The sequence below is a fragment of the Giraffa tippelskirchi genome, chromosome 1, assembly GCF_054371585.1.
Source record: "Giraffa tippelskirchi isolate mGirTip1 chromosome 1, T2T-mGirTip1v1.2.pri, whole genome shotgun sequence".
Taxonomy (NCBI): Eukaryota; Metazoa; Chordata; class Mammalia; order Artiodactyla; family Giraffidae; genus Giraffa; species Giraffa tippelskirchi.
The window spans coordinates 53,358,923-53,378,603 of record NC_137275.1 but is presented as its reverse complement, the minus strand read 5'-3'; the positions used below and the strand labels follow the sequence as shown (position 1 = coordinate 53,378,603).

At 40.0% G+C, this 19,681-nt stretch overlaps 1 pseudogene; it reads left to right on the top strand.

Annotated features, from left to right (window-relative positions):
* The first annotated feature begins 8,609 nt into the window (after positions 1–8,609).
* LOC145515498 (nucleosome assembly protein 1-like 1 pseudogene) lies at positions 8,610–19,399 on the top strand (annotated as a pseudogene).
* The last annotated feature ends 282 nt before the right edge of the window (positions 19,400–19,681 follow it).

The following is a 19,681-nucleotide window of genomic DNA, read 5'->3' as shown; positions in this document are numbered from 1 at the left end:
AGTCCTGAATATTCATTGGAAGGTCTGATGTTGAAGCTGAAACTCCAATACTTTGGCCACCTGATGCGAAGAACTGACTCATTGGAAAAGACCCTGATGCTGGGAAAGATTGAAGGCAGGAGAAGAAGGGGATGACAGAGGATGAGATGGTTCGATGGCATCACCGACTCAATGGACATGAGTTTGAGCAAGCTCCAGGAGTTGGTGATGGAAAGGGAAGCCTGGTGTGTTGCAGTCCATGGGATTGCAAAGAATCAGAAAAGACTGAGCGACTGAACTGACTGACTACTATATGTAAAATATATAAACAATAAGATCCTACTGTATAGCCCAGGGAACTCTATATCCTGTAATGAACTAAATGGAAAAGCATATAAAAGCTTTCCTGCTTGCTAAAAGCAAGTTATGATGACTGACTACTTTGCCATTACAAGCTCTGAATAAATAGTCTCTGACAGTTTTCTTTTGGATGATCCTCATTAATACCTTTAGCAGAAAGGTTGAATTCATAATTTTAAAGGTATATTTATAAACCTCTGAATGAGAGACTGAGGTGAAAAAAAGAAGTCTGTTCAAAGATTGGGATGTCAAGAAACTGCAAAGACAAATTTTTGATGAGGACTTCCTGGTGGTCCAGTGGCTAAGACTCTGAGCTCCCAATGCAGAGGGCCTGGGTTTGATCCCTGGTCAGGGAATGAGATCCCACATGCCCCAACTAAAGATCTTGTGTGCCACAACTAAGACCTAACGCAGCCAAATAAATAATATTTTAAAAAATTTTTATGGATTTTGACATGTCATGTCAAAATCCAGAAAATTTTCTGGCTTTAGGAGAAAATGACTATGGTCAGAACTGATGAAATCTTCAATAAAGGAGGGAAAGTGGCTGCAAAGTCAACAGTAGTTAAGACACTGGCGAGGTGTGGTCAGGATAGTATCTTTATATCATTTTAAGTCCTCCCTTAAAGAAAGGCTAGGAGGCTAAGGATCAACAGCGGAAAGGAGTAATTGTCTCTGTCCTAATAGGGAGACAGATAGGGAGACAGATATTGGAGAGCATGTGTTAAGTTCTGTGATGGAGAAGCAAGAGTGCTTACTTCTTACTTGCGGAAGCACCATAAGATGAAACCTAGTCAAGATTGTGAGGGAGGGGCAGTCAGAGATTCTCTAGGGGCGGTTATAGTCAGGTAGCGTCTTGAGGATGAGTAGGAAAGTACAGCATGCAGAGGGTTTCACTGATCTGACGTTATTTCTGTATCAAGATCATAGATCTTAATTATTATAGTTTTAAAATAGGACTTGACAAGACAACTTTCTCCATCTTATTCATCTTCAAATTGTTTTGGGTCTTCTTAGTCTTATTCTTTTCCAAATCAACTTTAGAATGAGCTTGTCAAGTTTCATGGAAATCTCTGATAAGATTTTGGTTAGAGCTGCAGAGCATTTAAAGCTTTTCCTTCTTATTAAACTCTTTTGATACAATCCTTAAGTGGCAGCTTTAAATTTTACCTTTTACCTTTCTCAAGATCTTATTTGACTTCCTATGCAAGATTAAATTTCTTTGCTATTTCCACAGCACCCTCTACTCCCTGTTATGTAACAGATCAGATTTTAATTCTTAACTCAAAGTCTAAATTCTGGGAAAGTTCACAGGTGAAAGTAGTTCAGTCGTGCCTGACTCTTTGCGACCCCATGGTCTATACAGTCCATGGAATTCTCCAGGCCACTGAAGTGGGTAACCTTTCCCTTCTCCAGGGGATCTTCCCAACCTAGGGATCGAACCCAGGTCTCCCACATTGCAGGTGGATTCTTTACCAGCTGAGCCATGAAGGAAGCCATATCTGTCTAGTTCATCACAATACTCTCCAGTACACAGGCTAAAACAGTTTGTGTTTAAGACATACTTTTCTTTAAAAAAAATTAAAATTAAAAATTTTAAAGGATATTGGGAATTCCTTGGCAGTTCAGTGGTTAGGACTCTGTGGTCTCACTGACAAAGGCCTGGATTTGATCCCTGATCCAGGAATTAAAATCTGACAAGCTATGCATGGTGCCAAAAAAAAAAAAGTTAGCTGGTGGGATGAGCCTTCAGCAAGTATAATAATATATAAGAGAGGAGCACTGTAAAAGAATTAGCCTCAAGTAAGGGAAGAGATGTTTGTCTTGTTAATAGGAAAAGAAGATCAAAGAATGTTTAGCTGATAAGAGTTAACAGAGTTTTATTATTTTTATTATGTTTCTCCTCTATTGTTATTTCTAACAGCCTTCTACTATTACTGGGGTTCCCTTGTGGTTCAGCTGGTAAAGAATATGCCTGCAATGCAGGAGACCTGGGTTTGATCCTTGGGCTGGGAAGATCCCCTGGAGAAGGGAAAGAATACCCATTCCAGCATTCTGGCCTGGAGAATTCCATGGACTGTACAGGCCATGGGGTCACAAAGAGTCAGACACGACTGAGCAACTTTCACTCACTCACACACTCTACTATTGTTACCACTTCCATTTTCTTTCTATTGTAATCGACATGGAAATTTGGTACTAGTGATGGACAGGCAGTAGGATTGGAGATGTGAGAAGAGTAAGGAAGATCTGTGAAGAATGGGTGTGTGAACAGGATGGGAGAGGCAGAGAATTCCTGGACAGTGTTATAAGAGCCCAGTGGAGACCAGAAACCATGAATTCATAGTGGTGCTGGTTTTCTCCAGGTATTCACAGCAGCTGCTGCTGCTAAGTCGCTTCAGTCGTGTCCGATTCTGTGCGACCCCATGGACGGCAGCCTGGTCAGGTACACAAATGGATAATATGAACCATTGGATTGATTGAGGACTGGGATTTTTGCCAGACTGGTGTTGGAGAAGGACAATTGAGCCAGCAAGTTCAAAATTAGTCAGAAGTACTTGATATTTGTAAACCACAGAGAATTTTATTCAGTAAAACGGAGGCGGAAGTGTGGAAGGGGTACGTTTCTCTTAAGAAAAAACAAGCTGAGCAGGAGACAAAACTACCTCTCCAGGCTTGCCAGTGGGTGGGAGAGAGAAGAGGATGAAGCCCACCCAATGAGAGAACAGAGGGACAGTCCTTGAGGGGAGGGAGGAAAGGCATAGAGAGAGAGAGAGGGAGGGAGAGGGAGGGATGGAAGAATCTAAGGAAGGAGAAGGGGACAGACAGACAGACTAGAGACTAAGAGGGCATTTGGGTTTGTTTGTGATAGCTTTCCATTCTTGGTTCCCTGGCTATGTTTCAAACCTATGGGTTCAAGAGATTTTCACTGTATTCTTACAGTGAACTTTTACTTTCTGACTGCAATTTCTATCTCAAAACAGTCTTAACTAAGACAAGAAAATGTAACACAGACTCCTGTGTACTCATGGAGTGTTTTTGTTTGTCTTGTTTTGGGGGTGGGGATGAGGAATGTAGGGCCAAAGTTTTCAGTTTTTCAAGCCCTAAAGGGCCCATTAGTTGAAGCCGACTAACAGTCATATTGCATAAGGCCCAGAGAGTTGGGGCAGATGACTTTGGAGCCTCTGGGCTTGTAGTCATCAGTAGGTTTACCCAGGGTCCCTGCTTCCTTGCCTCACTGATCCTATTTAGAAGCAGCCAGGACTTCACTCCTGGAGTTGCTGGGGAAGAAGGGTAGCTTTTTTGATTGGCTGAGGTTCTGGTCCTAGGAAAAGGGGAATGTGAGTCCTCTGATCTTGGATGTATCCAAGACCTTTCCCCAATGATTTCCCATTGCACAATGAATGAGGTCACTCCTGAGGTAGGCTGACATTGTTCCTCTGTCTCGTTCCAGGTGGTACAATTTTGAGATCATGGTATTATTAACCCTCCTGTCTTTCTTCCCAAAGCCATCAGATACAGGTTTACCAAAACATCTACCTTCTGTTTCCTACTTCCTACTGACAATACTGAATATTAGCCGTGTGGGGGCTCTGAGGCTGCCTGTTTGGGGATTTACTTGATAGACTGATCTTTCTGTGGCATTTAGATTTAGTTTCTCACAATAGTAATAAAACCCTTCACCTCAGATTGGGACTTGAACCCAGCCAAAACCCTACTTGGGGTTTGAAACCACAATCTCTTTATCACTTACCTGTTCTCTAGATTTATTAAGGCTCAGGTTCTTTGTGTCTCAGTGCAGAAGGAATTCAGTGAGGGGCAACATGATAGGCAAGAAATAGATTTATTAATGTAAATCTTGTAAGAGATGCAAGCAGGCAGGTGAGGGAGCTCTGCCCCCAAGGATTAGTGAAAGTGAAAGTCACTCAGTCATGTCTGATTCTTGAGATCACATGGACTGTAGCCCGCCAGGCTCCTCTGTCCATGGGGTTTTCCAAGCAAGAATACTGGAGTGGGTTGCCATTTCCTTCTCCAGGGGATCTTCCCAATTCAGGAATCGAGCCCAAGTCTCCTGCATTGCAGGCAGATTCTTCACCGACTGAGCTATGAGGGAAGCCCACCCGAAGGATTAAGTGGGCTACAAGTTTATAGTCAAAGGGGAGGGGAAGAGACCGCCTTCTTCAAGCAGACATAGTCTTGAGGCTTATACATCACTAGCTTCTTCATATCAGGCAGATGAGTGTCTGACCCTATGAGGTCAAACTAGGATTATCATATTAGTAGAAGAGTGGTAACATTTTTCTTTCACCTAATGGCCTGGGGCATATCTCATGCTTTTATTTATGGCTTTAGAGTTAAGCAAGTCTGCTTAATTCCACCTTCCAAAAGCTTGAGTGATCATTAACTTACAGTGGTCTCCCAAAGTTGCCTAGGTTTCCCTCCCTATCTGTAGTTCCCTACTGGGACTTCTACAACTACCTGAATAACTATCCTATTCTATCCCTATCAATAGCACACAAGCAACTCTCATTCTCTTCTCTGTTCTTTCAACTTAAGCTGCTCTCAAGGCAGGTTCTATAATGAATTGTTGCTGTGCAGCAATGACTGTAATGTTATTAATTTAAATTTCATGAAGTGAGAAGTCACAACTTATTTAACTATTCCCCACTTGTTGGACATTTAGACTGCTTTCAATATTTGATTTTATAATTAATTACTGTAGAGCATATCTTTATGCCTAAAAGTTTTTCTGTATTTAGGAAAATATGAGATTCCCCCTTAATTTTCCAGTTTTCAATACCAATAGCATATTAATATGTTTTACACATTTATGCTGTTTACTTCTTAGCCTGAGTGTAGAATAATGACATTAACCTCCCCACCCCACCTTTTTTTTCCCCCTCTGCTTAGTTTTCTTTGAACTTCTAGCTAGGTTTGAAGAATTTCCTTCCACTTCCTTCCTCTGTAAAGTGCCTGTGAATTCCATTTTTCACACTTTCATTGCCATTTCCTCTCCACGTAGACCTCCCTCCTAGAGAGAAGTCTGGCCTCAGACTTGGATCTGTACTGATTTCTTTCTAGACCTATCACACAGCAGTCATCCTTGGATGATCCAGAGTCCTGAATCTGATGATCTACACTTTCTTGGTTTACTCTTTTGTTTTGCTGGAGTGCATCCCCCAGTAGCATCTGGAGCAAGGGTAAAATGAAGATAAACATTTTGATACTATGCATGTCTAAATATATCTAAGTTAAAAATTTGTTTTCTAATTCTGAATTTTGACAACAATTACCCATCGTCTTCTAGTATCCATTGTTACTGAGAAATTTAATACTATTTAATTTCCAATTTTTTGTATGTGATCTTTCTTTGAAAGCTTCTAGAATCATATCTCTTGTTGCATTCTGAAATTTCAAGTTCATATGTATTTGAGTTGCTATTTTTAAAATTTATTATAATGGGCACTCAATGTGGTCTTTTTTTCCTTAAAAAAATGAGATATAATTGACACATAACATTATATTAGTTATATTAAGTGTATAACATAATGATTCCATATCTGTATATTCAATATATTCTTAAGCTGGAGACTTGGGCTTTATTTCTGGGAAATGTTCTTGTGCTATTTCCTTGATTATTTTGTTCCGTTCTCTCCTTTAGGAACTCTTGGCTAAATGTTGAACTTCCTGGCTTAACCTTTTAATTTTCTTGTATTTTTTACTTCACCCTCATTTTTAATTTGCAAAAGCACCTTTTGTTCTCTAATGTTTCTTCCTTCTCCCTGCCATTTCCTTCCTTCTCTCCCTTCCTTCTTTCCTGAGAGAATTTCAGTCTTATTTCAGGAATACAAAATCTTACCTCCCTGAGAATGTTACTTTACTTTTTAAAATGTTTGGCTACCTCAGCATTATCTGTTCCCCTGAGTTTTTCTTTACCCCCTCTGGGTTTATTTGTTTTGCTCTCTGTCTATACTGTTGGAAACTTTCCTCAAAGATCTGGTGATCCTTGGATGTTTGTTCAGATTTTCAAATGAATGGCTGCAAAGCTGATTGGAAGCTCTGTGTGAGTGGGTAGGTCTTGTCAGCTTGTGGGCTTATTTTTAGATTAAAGAGGTAGCCAGTGAGCTTGTGGGTGTGGGTGTGGTCCCCCAAATGCCAGTGTGTGTAGGTACTTTCTCTGTAGCAATTTAGTTTATCAAGAAAAAGTGCCTCTAATCCGCCGGGAAGGATAAGCCTGGCTGTTGGCAGCTGTAGCACAGAGTGAGGTAAGAGGACTGGGGATTCTCAGTTCAGAATGCAGACTTTCATTTTCATTAAATCCTCACCTCTGCCCTCTTCCCGCCTGTTGCTCCCCAGAAAGCCTGCTCCCGACCCAGAAAGTACTGCGGGCGTGGGGGAGGGGTGGTCCTGACTGACGGAGTGAGGCTTGTAGCGCTTACTTTTTCAGTCTTTTCAGACACCACTCACTGCTTTCAACGCCCTATTCCTACCACTACCTTCCAGGGTACTACAGGTTTCAATCTTTCCTGAGATAGTCTTGCTTCTTGAGAGTATTCTTTAAAATTCTGCTGACCATTCCACCTGCTTTTTGTCTTCCTATATTGGGGTTTGGGGATACAAATATTTCCTAGTTTTATTGAGGATGAGGTTTATATTTCTGTCTTTTTTTTTTTTTTTGGCCCCAGTGCGTGGCTTGTGGGAGCTTAGTACCCTCATGAAAGATTGACGCTGGGGCCTCTGCAGTGAAAGCACAGAGCCCCAGCCACTGGACCACCAGGGAATTCTCTGCAGACGATTTTCAAAAGAAGAGGTTAAAAAGGTCAGTGATCAGCCATCTTAATCCTGGGAATTGTGGAGGTGACTTCCAAGAAGTTGCTTTGATCATGACTATCCAGATTTTCTTGAGAAACAAAAACAAAACAGAAAAACCAAAAAGAAATAGTTTTCTAAAAGCAGCTGCATCTTCAGGGAATCTTTGTTCAGTGGTAGTGCCAAGCAGTGATATGCCTATCTATACTGGTGCCTGAAACAAAAGAGTAAATTAGTAATATTGATCCTATCTTTAACATTGTGATTTTTTTTTTTATGGGAGTTTTTGCACCAATTTTTTTTTTTTAGTATTATATTAAATAGTATTCATCTTGATTACTGAGTTTTCTGGGCACCACTTAAATTTTACCCCCTAGAGGAGTGAGTTACTTGCTCCACCTAAAATTCTGACCCTGGAGGAATATCACATTCTTCATCAGCTACCCTTGCCCCATGCGTGTGTGTGCTCAGTCCCTCAGTCTCTTTGTGACCCCATGGAGGACCATAGCCCGGCAAGCTCCTCTGTCTATGGAATTTTTCCAGACAAGAATACTGGAGTGGGTCGCCATTTCCTACTCCAGGGGATCTTCCAGACCAGGGATCGAACCCATGTCTCTTTCCTCTCCTGCCTTGGCAGGTGGATTCTTTACCATTAAAGCCACCTGGGAAGCCCCACCCTCACCCCCATAAGCCACTACAAATAAACATACAATCCAAGTAAAAGAAGCCTATTCTTGTGCCATCTTTCAGCTTCAGGACGAATTCCACAGTAACACTTCCAATGACTTTGCCTTTGTAAGAACACATTCTCCTTGTAGGTATTCCTGAGTCTGTTCATCGCAAGTATTGGTCTCTTTCTAGGAAATACAGGATTGGGTAAAATTGACTTTCTCCCAGTATATTTGAGATGCCTGAGCTCTATTGCGGAGAAGGCAATGGCACCCCACTCCAGTACTCTTGCCTGGAAAATCCCATGGATGGAGGAGCCTGGTAGGCTGCAGTCCATGGGGTCGCTAAGAGTCGGACACGACTGAGCCACTTCACTTTCACTTTTCACTTTCATGCACTGGAGAAGGAAATGGCAACCCACTCCAGTGTTCTTGCCTGGAGAATCCCAGGGATGGCGGAGCCTGGTGGGCTGCCGTCTATGGGGTCGCACAGAGTTGGACATGACTGAGGTGACTTAGCAGTAGCAGCAGCAGAGCTCTATTGACACATGTTGCAAAAAGGACAGGTGTGGCACTGCCATAATAATGAGTTCCACAGCTTTTCTTAGTGAGATGATGTGACATCAACAGAATCAGAAGCATTTCCTCTAACCTCTTGTGTTGATTTCTCTCCTAAAACGTTGAGCTAAAGTAAAAGAAGTAAAAATTCTTTGACTAGTTCTACACCTACCTTTACACACAGAAAAGGATCCTTCTTTGCTAATTGTAGGATTTTGGTTGGCTAAGTGGGGGATGAAGGATAAAGGTGTTCGGGCTGTTACAGGGAACTGGGATACAGTGAGAGTCACTTTTCTTTATTCTTTTGAGTTCTTGTTTTAACTAACTTTGGTGATGGAGGGGAGTCGTTTAGACCACTGTACATTGTCACAGTGAAGATCAGTCAGGTTGAAGGCATTCTCGCACTTGTGCGTTTATAGGAAATCTTAACTATTTGGAGATGCTCTGTGTATAAGCATTATATATGCTTATATAATGCTCTGTGTAGAGGCATTATGGCTACATAAAGACATAGTGGATATTTCACTTTATTTGCCATATCATACCCTTGAGGAAGATCTAGAGGAGTGCTACTCAAAGTCTCAGAGTGTGCACTGTGGACTGGAGTGAGTTCTTGAGCTAGTATTACCTCTATGTGTCCAGATAATCATGGAAATTGAGGACAAGCATTTAGAAACTTTTATGGCAATTTGACAGGATAATTTGTTTCATTTAATTATAAAAATATCAGCTTGCATTTTTGATTTAAATTCACCTTCTAGTAATTAACTTTTATTGTATTTTACGAAAGTATTGGATTGGAAAGAAAAAACTTGGCTTTCATCACAGGTAGTTTGAAAAATCTGAATCTGGAGGGCATTGTGTGTGTGTGTGTGTTTGTCATGCTATGTGGCTTGCAAGATCTTAGTTCCCCAACCAGGGACTTAACCTGGGCCACGTCAGTGAAAGCGTGGAGTCCTAACCACTGGCCTGCTAGGGAATTCTCTGGAGCACATTCTTGGGATTTAAGAGTCAGTTTTCATGACATTGAACTTGGGAGTGAGTGGTCTCTTGGATATGACATCAAAAACACAAGCAATAAAGGCAAAAATAAACAAGTGGGACTGGGTGATGGTGGTTTAGTTGCTAAGTCGTGTCCAGTTTTGTGACCCCATATACTGCAGTTTGCCAGGCTCCCCTGTCCATGGGGTTTCTCAGGCAAAATCACTGGAGTGGGTTGCCATTTCCTTCTCCAAAACAAATGGGACTACTTCAGACTAAAACTTTTATGCCTCAAAGGACACAGTCAATGGAGTAAAAAGACAACTTTCTAAATGAAAGATAATATTTGTAAATCAAATATCTGACAAGGGGTTAATATTCAGATTCCACAAAGAACTCCTACAACTCAACAATAAAAAATCTAACTTGATTAAAAAATGGGCAAAGGGGACTTCCCTGGTAGTCCAGCGGCTAAGACTCTGCACTCCCAATGCAGGAGGCCCGGGTTCAATCCCTGGTTGGGGACCTAGATCCCACATGCTGAAATAAAGATTAAATATCCTGGGTGCCCCAACTAAGACCTGGCACAGCCAAATAAATAAATTAGTTATTTATTTAAAAATGGGTGAAGCATACACAAAAATAAACTCAAAATGGATTAAAGATCTAAATGTAAGACCAGAAACTATAAAACTCCTAGAGGAAAACGTAGGCAAAACACTCTCTGACATAAACCACAGAAGGATCCTCTATGACCCACCTCCCAGAATATTGGAAATAAAAGCAAAAATAAACAAATGGGACCTAATAAAAATTAAAAGCTTTTGCACAACAAAGGAAACTATAAGCAAGGTGAAAAGACAGCCTTCAGAATGGGAGAAAATAATAGCAAACGAAGCAACGGACAAAGAATTAATCTCAAAAATATACAAGCAAATTCTGCAGCTCAATTCCAGAAAAATAAACGACCCATACAAAAAGTGGGCCAAAGAACTAAGCAGACATTTCTCCAAAGAAGACATACAGATGGCTAACAAACACATGAAAAGATGCTCAACATCACTCATCATCAGAGAAGTGCAAATCAAAACCACAATGAGGTACCATTTTACGCCCATCAGAATGGCTGCTATCCAAAAATCTATAAGCAATAAATCCTGGAGAGGGTGTGGAGAAAAGGGAACCCTATTACACGTTGGTGGGAATGCAAACTTGTACAGCCACTGTGGAGAACAGTGTGGAGATTCCTCCAAAAACTGGAAATAGAACTGCCATATGACCCAGCAATCCCACTGCTGGGCACACACACTGAGGAAACCAGAATTGAAAGAGACACGTGTACCCCAATGTTCATCGCAGCACTGTTTATAATAGCCAGGACGTGGAAGCAGCTTAGATGCCCATCAGCAGACGAATGGATAAGGAAACTGTGGTACGTATACACAATGGAATATTACCCAGCCGTTAAAAAGAATACATTCGAATCAGTTCTAATGAGGCGGATGAAACTGGAGCCTATTACACAGAGTGAAGTAAGCCAGAAAGAAAAACACCAGTATAGTATACTAACACATATGTACGGAATTCAGTAAATCGGTAAAGATAACCCTGTATGCAAGACAGCAAAAGAGACACAGATATATAGAGCAGTATTATGGACTCTATGGGAGAGGGCGAGGGCAGGATGATATGGGAGAATGGCATTGAAGCATGTAAATTATCATATGTGAAACGAATCGCCAGCCCAGGTTCGATGCACTATACAGGGTGCTCGGGGCTGGTGCACTGGGATGACCCGAAGGGATGGGATAGGGAGGGAGGTGGGAGGGGAGTTCTGGAAGGGGAAAACATGTACACCCATGGTGGATTCATGTCAATGTATGGCAAAACAAATACAATATTGTAAAGTTAAAAAATAGATAAATAAACTAATTTAAAAAAAAAAGAAACTCCAAAAGCCTTAACCCTGTAGTCAGGACAAAGGAAGTGGAAAGAACTAGAAAATATACTTAAGGAAATGGGTCAATAGCTTACTGAATGATTTCAACTTAGAAAATATATTTAATATATTTAATTGTTGAATTTAATTTTACATTGAGAATAATTGTGTACCTGATATTTTCCCCTTCAGATAGCATACTTGGTTAAATATAGAGGGGAAAAAAAACATATAGAAAGTAAGTTTCCCAAACCAAATGAAAGTGGCTTATAGCAGTCCTGCAAGAGCACCTTTACCTCCTGGCTTTTGCTATCAGTGTGGTTTATAAGTCCTTTCCTCTCAACTACTTAAAACTGTATGATGGTCTTTGTTATGAAGTTTTCTAAATTTTATTTTTCTATGTTGTGTCCAAGTGATACAAAAATAAAATGAAATATCAATTATCTATACTTTTTTATAACAAATACTTGGAATAAATCTGGATATAGGGGAACATGCATCATTAAAAAAAATAATAATAAAAAAATAAATAAAAATGGGTGAATAGACCTTTCTCCAAAGGTGTTATAAAATAAGCAACACACACATGAAAAGATTCTCATCTCTAATCCAGAGAAATACAAATCAAAACAAGAGTAAGATATCACTTCACACCCATTAGGATGGCCATTATTAAAAAAACAGAAAATAGGAATTCACTGGCAGTTCAGTGGTTAGGACTCTACTTCCACTGCAGGGAGCATGGGATTCCTACCTGGTTAGGCAATTAGGATCCTGCAGGCTGAGGGATACGGCAACCGAAAAAGCAAAACAGAAAACAAACAAACTCCCCAAAAAGTAACAGGCATTAGGGAAGATGTGGAGAAATTTGAACACTGTGCTATTGGTGGGAATATAAAGTGGTGCAACTGCTGTGGAAAACATAATGGTAGTTTCTCAAAAAATTAAAAATAGAACTACTGTATAATCCAGCAATCCAACTTCTGGGTATATATCCAAAAGAACTGAAAACAGGATCTCATAGAGATATTTACATAGCTATGTTCACTGCAGCATTATTTATAATAGTCAAGAGGTGGAAGCAAACTAAATGTTTATCAACAGATGGACACATAAACAAAATGTGGTGTGTATGTTGCAGGAAGGAAAGTGGGGCACAAGAGGATGGTCAAGTCCCTGGGACCTCTGTCAAGTGTGGGTTCTTGGCTTTGAGAACAGAAAAGAATTCAAGATCAAACCATAGTAAAGTGAAAGAAAGTTTATTCAGGGAGATACACACTCCATACAGGGTCATCAGTTTTTATAGAGGTGGGGAGGAGTATTCTAGCTATTTTAGGGAAGGGGTGGGGATTTCCAAGAATTGGGCCACCACCTACTATTTGACCTTTTATGGTGGCCTTGGAACTGTCATGGCACCTGTGGCTGTGTCATTTAGTATCCTGATGTGTTACAATGAATATATTCTGAGGCTCAAAGGTCCAGTGGAAGTCGACTGGTCTGCCATCTTGGACTTAGTTGGTTCTAACACATTTATGTCATGTCCTCGGGCTCTGTCTTTCTTTTAAAGGTTTTGCCTTGCTCCCTGCTATCTCATATGCACAATAAAATATTTAGCCTCAACAAGGAAAGAAATCCTGTCACATGCTACAACATGGGTGAACCTTGAGGAATTTGCTAGGTGAAATGTGCTAGTGGCAAAAAGACAAACATTGTATGATTCCACTTGAATAAGGTATGCAAAGTAGTCAAATTCATAGAAACAGAAGGTAGAATGGTGGTTATTAGAGGCTGAGGAGAGGAAAAGGGGAGTTGTTTAATGGGAATAGAGTTTCAGAATTGCAAGATGAAAAAGTTCTGGAGATCTGTATTACAACAATGTGAATAAATTTACTACTGAACTGCACTCTTAAAAATGGATAAGATGGCAGGGAATTTCCTGATGGTCCAGTGGTTAGGACTCTGTGCTTCCTTTGCAGGGGGGAAGAGTTTGATCCCTGGTCAGGAAACTAGGATCTTGCATGCCGCATGGCTGAAAAAGAAAAAAAAGAAAGAAAGCAGGGTAAGATGTTGAATACCACAATTGAAAAAAGAGAAAGAGAGAATCTAAGGGAAGTTGGCTCGTGTCTTATCTCCTCTATATTATTTGTATTGCTACATAAAAAATGATCACAAACTTGTAGTTTAAAACAACACACATGGGTCAGGAGTCTTGTCTGAGTTTTCTGGGTCCTCTGGTCAAGGCCTTGATGCTTGACCAGAATTGATGCTTTTGAACTGTGGAATTGATGCTTTTGATGAATTTGAACTGTGGTGTTGGAGAAGACTATTGAGAGTCCCTTGCACTGCAAGGAGATCCACATCAGTCCACCCTAAAGGAAATCAGTCCTGAACATTCATTGGAAGGACTGATGCTGAAGCTGAAACTTCAGTACTTTGGCCACCTGATGCGAAGAACTGAGTCATTTGAAAAGACCCTGATGCTGGGAAAGATGGAAGGCGGGAGGAGAAGGGGACAACAGAGGATGAGATAGTTGGATGGCCTCACTGACTCAATGGACATGAATTTGAGTAAGCTCCGGGAGTTGGTGATGGACAGGGAAGCCTGGCGTGCTGCAGTCCATGGGATCGAAAAGAGTCAGACAGGACTGAGCAACTGAACTGAACTGAACTGGTCAAGGCCTTAGCAGGCTGAAATCAAGGTGCTGTGCGCTTACCAAAGCAGGAGACCCAGGAGACACAGGTTTGATCCCTGGGTTGGGAAGATACTGTGGAAGAGGGCATGGCAACCCACTCCAGTATTCTTGCCTGGACAATCCCATGGACAGAAGAGCCTGGCGGGCCACAGTCCATAGCGTCGCAAAGAGTCACACACACACACACACACACACCCCAAATATAATCTTTTTGTTTGTTTGTTTAACCAAAAGGCCACAGATTAGTAATCTAATCACAGGAATAATACTCTGTCATATTCACTGGATCCACACTCAAGGGGAGGGGATTATATACAAGGCATACACATCAGAGGGCAGGAATCTTTGCAATCATCTCCCCTTTGTTGAAAGTCAGCAAATATCTTTCAGGATTTGTGGTGTAAGATAACCTTAAGTGGGGAAAAAAAATTATGTGGTAATTTTTTTGTAGCAAAGAACTCTTTTTTTACTTTTGGTGGGGAGTGTAGTTGATTTACAATATTATATAAATTTCAGATGTAAAACAGTGATTCACAATTCTTAAAGAATATACTCTTATAGTTATTATAAAATATTGACTATATTCCCTGCGCTGTAGCAAATAATTTCTCACATACAAAAAATTTGTTTTTTCTCAACTCAAAACAATAACATATATTTATATTCTTCTAAGACTATTTCTTTTGCTCCCAGAAGTCATAAATTTATATATTTTAGGTTTGGTTTAAAGTACCAACTATACAAGGAAAATCCACCTCCAATGTTCCTTATATTATAGTTGCAATGTGCCCTGGAAATGATACAATTTCAATGATAGAAATAATAGTAAAGTTTAAGTATGTGACCAGGAACTCTTAAAACTATTTCTTTATTGGAAATTTTAAAGAAGTAAAAATTTAATGCTACAAAAGGCAATATTGTAAAACAAACTGTATGACTTTATAGCATATATGTTTTGTCACATTATATAAGAGAAATCTATAATATAATAATAATAGTAATAGCCAGGTAACAAAATAATAGGTTGGAAAGAGTATTGGCTTTTTAATAAAAATAAATATTTTGAGATATCATTCACATTACCATAAAATTCACCCATTCCAAGTGTACAATGGTTTTAGTATCCAATTGAACAATTGAATAGTATTCAATTGAACAATTCACAGAATTGTTCAACCATCACCATAATCTAAGTTCGGAACATTTTTGTATTCTGGAAAAGAAATTCCTTATGCAGTAGCAGTCACTCCCTATTCTACCCTAACCTAGAAAAAGTCCTATCAACCACTAATCTACATTCTATCTCTTATTCTAAACTTTACTTATAAATGAAATCATAACATGTGGCCTTTTATGCCTGGCTTCTTTCATTTAGCATAATGTTTTCAAGGTTCATCTATGTTGGAGCACGAATTAATATTTCATTTCTTTTTATGGGCGAATTTTGTGATTCCATTGTATGGCTGTACCACATTTTATCTATCCATTCTTCAACTCGGGACGTTGGGTTGTTTCCACTTTTTGTCTGTTATGAATAATGTTGCTACCAATGTTCATGCACATGTTTTTGAGAGGACAGATTGTTTTAATTTCTCTAGGGTGCATTCTTGGGAGTGGAACAGCCGGATCACGTGGTAACTCTGTTTAACTTTTTGAGGAACTGCTTGCCTGTTTTCCAAAGCAGCTGCCTATTGTACATTCTCAATGGTAATGCATGCTGGTTTCAATTTCTCTGAATCCTTGTCAACACTTATTATTGTCCATCTTTTTTATTATTGGCATTTCAGTGGGTGTGAAGCTTATTGATTTTAAAGTTAATTGGAATAGTATGCTGCTGCTGCTGCTACTAAGTCACTTCAGTCGTGTCCGACTCTGTGCGACCCCATAGACGGCAGCCCACCAGGCTCCGCCATCCCTGGGATTCTCCAGGCAAGAACACTGGAGTGGGTTGCCATTTCCTTCTCCAGTGCATGAAAGTGAAAAGTGAAAGTGAAGTCGCTCAGTCGTGTCGGACTCTTCGAGACCCCATGGACAGCAGCCTACCAGGCTCCTCTGTCCATGGGATTTTCCAGGCAAGAGTACTGGAGTGGGGTGCCATCGCCTTCTCCGATCGGAATAGTTTATTCAAAATGCAAATATAACCACTCTCTTTCAATGGTCCTAATTTTTTTCAGAATTCCAAAAGCATAATATAACATATGAAGTCTTCCATGTTACTAGCCCTACCTCCCATCTCTAGCCTCACATTCTGCCACTTCCCTTCATTGCATTTTATGCTCTGGTGATAATGAATTGCATGGAGTTTTCTACGTGCACTTTGCTACTTCTAACCTCTGAAACTGTTTCTGCTTTTCTCTATGCCTAGATTTCTGACCCCTGCACCCCACCTGTTTTGCCTAATTTTTATTCATGCTTTAAGACTCTACCCAGGGCCTTCCCTGCTGGTCCGGTGGTTAAGAATCCTCCTTGCAATGCAAGAGACATTGGTTCCATCCCTGGTCTGGGAAGATCTCACATGCTTCGGAGCAACTAAGCCCATGTGCCACAACTACTGAGCTCACATGCAGCAACTACAAAAGCCTTGAGCCTACAGCCCGTGCTTTGCAAGAAGAGAAGTCAGCGCACCACAACAAAGAGTAGTCCCCACTTGCCACAACTAGAGAAAGCCTGAGTGCAGCAATGTAGACCCAGCACAGCTAATAAATAAATCTTAAAAAAAGACTCTACTGAGATACTCATTTCTCATGGAGCTCTTTTCTAAATTCCCAAGTATTATTATCATTTTTTTTTTCTACTAGGTATTAGCTTATGAGTACAACAACCCTATGAGGCAGGAGCTATATCCTAATTTTATGCATAAGGAAGCTGTCCCTTAGAGAGAGAGATTAGTAACTTGCCAAAAATTCACACCATAAGGGAGTGGTGTGAATTAAACGCCATTCCTCTGTACTGTCATAGCAGCTTCTGCACACATAGGTTCTTTATCTCATTACATTTATATTATCTCCTTATATATTCTCATCCAATCATTCATTCATTTAACTATTCATTCCTCAAATATTTATTTATAGTTTACCATATATCAGGCATTGTGGCAGGTGCTAGTGACATAATATTGACAAGAGAGATCCCATATGGGACCTCATTAAACTTAAGTCTGTTCGGGTGTATAAATGATTTAACTCATGGATGTATGCTATGGTAGCAAATAGCAGAGGGAACTAATCAGTAGTTAAAAAGCCCATTAAAAATGATTTTGAAAGTGATAAAGCTAAGAATGACTGGATACTAATGAAGTAAACATCTCATGATGTTTGGCTTTGAGGTGACAGGTAGCATGCCATGTTGTATTAGTTATCTCTTAACAAGAGATATCTTAACAAGATACAAGTTAAATGTGCCCAGATAGAAGCCAAATTCTGTGAGGAAGTTTATGACCTTGAAGGAAAGTATGCTGTTCTCTATCAACCTCTATCTGATAAGACATTTGAGATCATTTATGAACCTACAAAGGAAACTATAAGCAAGGTGAAAAGACAGCCTTCAGAATGGGAGAAAATAATAGCAAACGAAGCAACAGACAAACAATTAATCTCAAAAATATACAAGCAACTTCTGCAGCTGAATTCCCGAAAAATAAACGACCCAATCAAAAAATGGGCCAAAGAACTAAACAGACATTTCTCCAAAGAAGACATACAGATGGCTAACAAACACATGAAAAGATGCTCAACATCACTCATTATTAGAGAAATGCAAATCAAAACCACAATGAGGTATCATTTCACACCAGTCAGAATGGCTGCTATCCAAAAGTCTACAAGCAATAAATGCTGGAGAGGGTGTGGAGAAAAGGGAACCCTCTTACACTGTTGGTGGGAATGCAAACTAGTACAGCCACTATGGAGAACAGTGTGGAGATTCCTTAAAAAACTGGGAATAGAACTGCCATATGACCCAGCAATCCCACTGCTGGGCATATACACCGAGGAAACCAGAATTGAAAGAGACGCCTGTACCCCAATGTTCATCGCAGCACTGTTTACAATAGCCAGGACATGGAAGCAACCTAGATGTCCATCAGCAGACGAATGGATAAGGAAGCTGTGGTACATATACACAATGGAATATTACTCAGCCATTAAAAAAAATACATTTGAATTGGTTCTACTGAGATGGATGAAACTGGAGCCCATTATACAGAGTGAAGTAAGCCAGAAAGAAAAACAACAATACAGTATACTAATGCATATATATGGAATTTGAAAGATGGTAACGATAACCCTATATGCGAGACAGAATAAGAGACACAGATGCATAGAACAATTTTATGGACTCTGAGGGAGAAGGTGAGGGTGGGACGTTCTGAGAGAATAGCATTGAAACATGTATATTATCATATGTGAAACAGAACACCATTCCATGTTCGATGCATGAGACAAGGGCTCAGGGCCGGGGCAATGGGATGACCCAGAGGGATGGGATGGGGAGGGAGGTGGGTGGGGGGTCCAGGAAGGGGAACACATGTAAACCCATGGCTGATTCATGTCAATGTATGGCAAAAACTACTACAATATTGTAAAGTAATTAGTCCCCAACTAAAATAAATAAATTTATTAAAAAAAAAAAAAAAGAATAATGTGAATGGAAACCAGATGAAGAAGATGAAATTTTGGAGAGGCTAAAAGTAAAGGCCAAGATTGAAGACGAGAAAAAGGATAAAGAGAAAGAGGACCTCAAGGGAATTTCTGAATTTTGGCTGACTATTTTTTAAGTGTTGATTTGCTCAGTGGTATGGTTCAGGAAAATGATAAACCTATGCTGAAGCACTTGCAAAGTACTCAACTGAAGTCCTTAGGTACATGCCAGCCTATGTATTTCGTCTTCAAATTTCACTTTGAACCCAATGAATATTTCACAAGTGAAGTGTTGACTAAGACACATAATATGAGGTCAGAACCAGATGACTTGGATCCCTTTTCTTATGATGGACCAGAAATTATGGGTTATACCAGATGCCATGTAGACTGGAAAAAAGGAAAGAACTGTCATTTTGAAAACCACTAAGAAGCAGAAACAAGGGACTTGGGTCTGTTTGTACTGTGACCAAAACGGTTTCTAATATTCTTTCTTTCATTTGTTTGTCCCTCCTGAAGTTCCTGAGAGTGGAGATCTGATGCTGCTGCTGAAGCTATTCTTCCTGCACACGTTAAAAGTCATCATTTTTTTCATGAATATATAATCCCAAGATCAATATTATACTTGACCAGAGAAGTTACTGAAGAAGACGATGATTATGATAAAACAGTAGAGAAGAAGATGAGGAAAGAGGAGAAGAAGGAGATGAGGGAAATGATCCAGACTATGACTCAAAGAAGGCTCTAAACCCAACAAAGGGCAAGCAGCTGTAGCAGGATGTACGTGGCCCTAGGGATAACCTACACTGGTCTACCCTCTGCTTCCTTGGAAAGGAGGAATTTACATAATTTGAAAAGCCTATTTAAAGCGTTTTTTTTTTTTTTTGGCTTGATTTTGTTTTTGCAGACTAAAATAAAATTATCAAATTAAAAAAATTATTTCACAGTTTCTGTGGTCAGGAATTTAGAAGTGACTTAATTGTGTAGTTGTGGCTCAGCGTCACTCATGAAGTTACATCATTTTGGCTGGGGTTGCAGTCATCTGGAAGCTTGCTA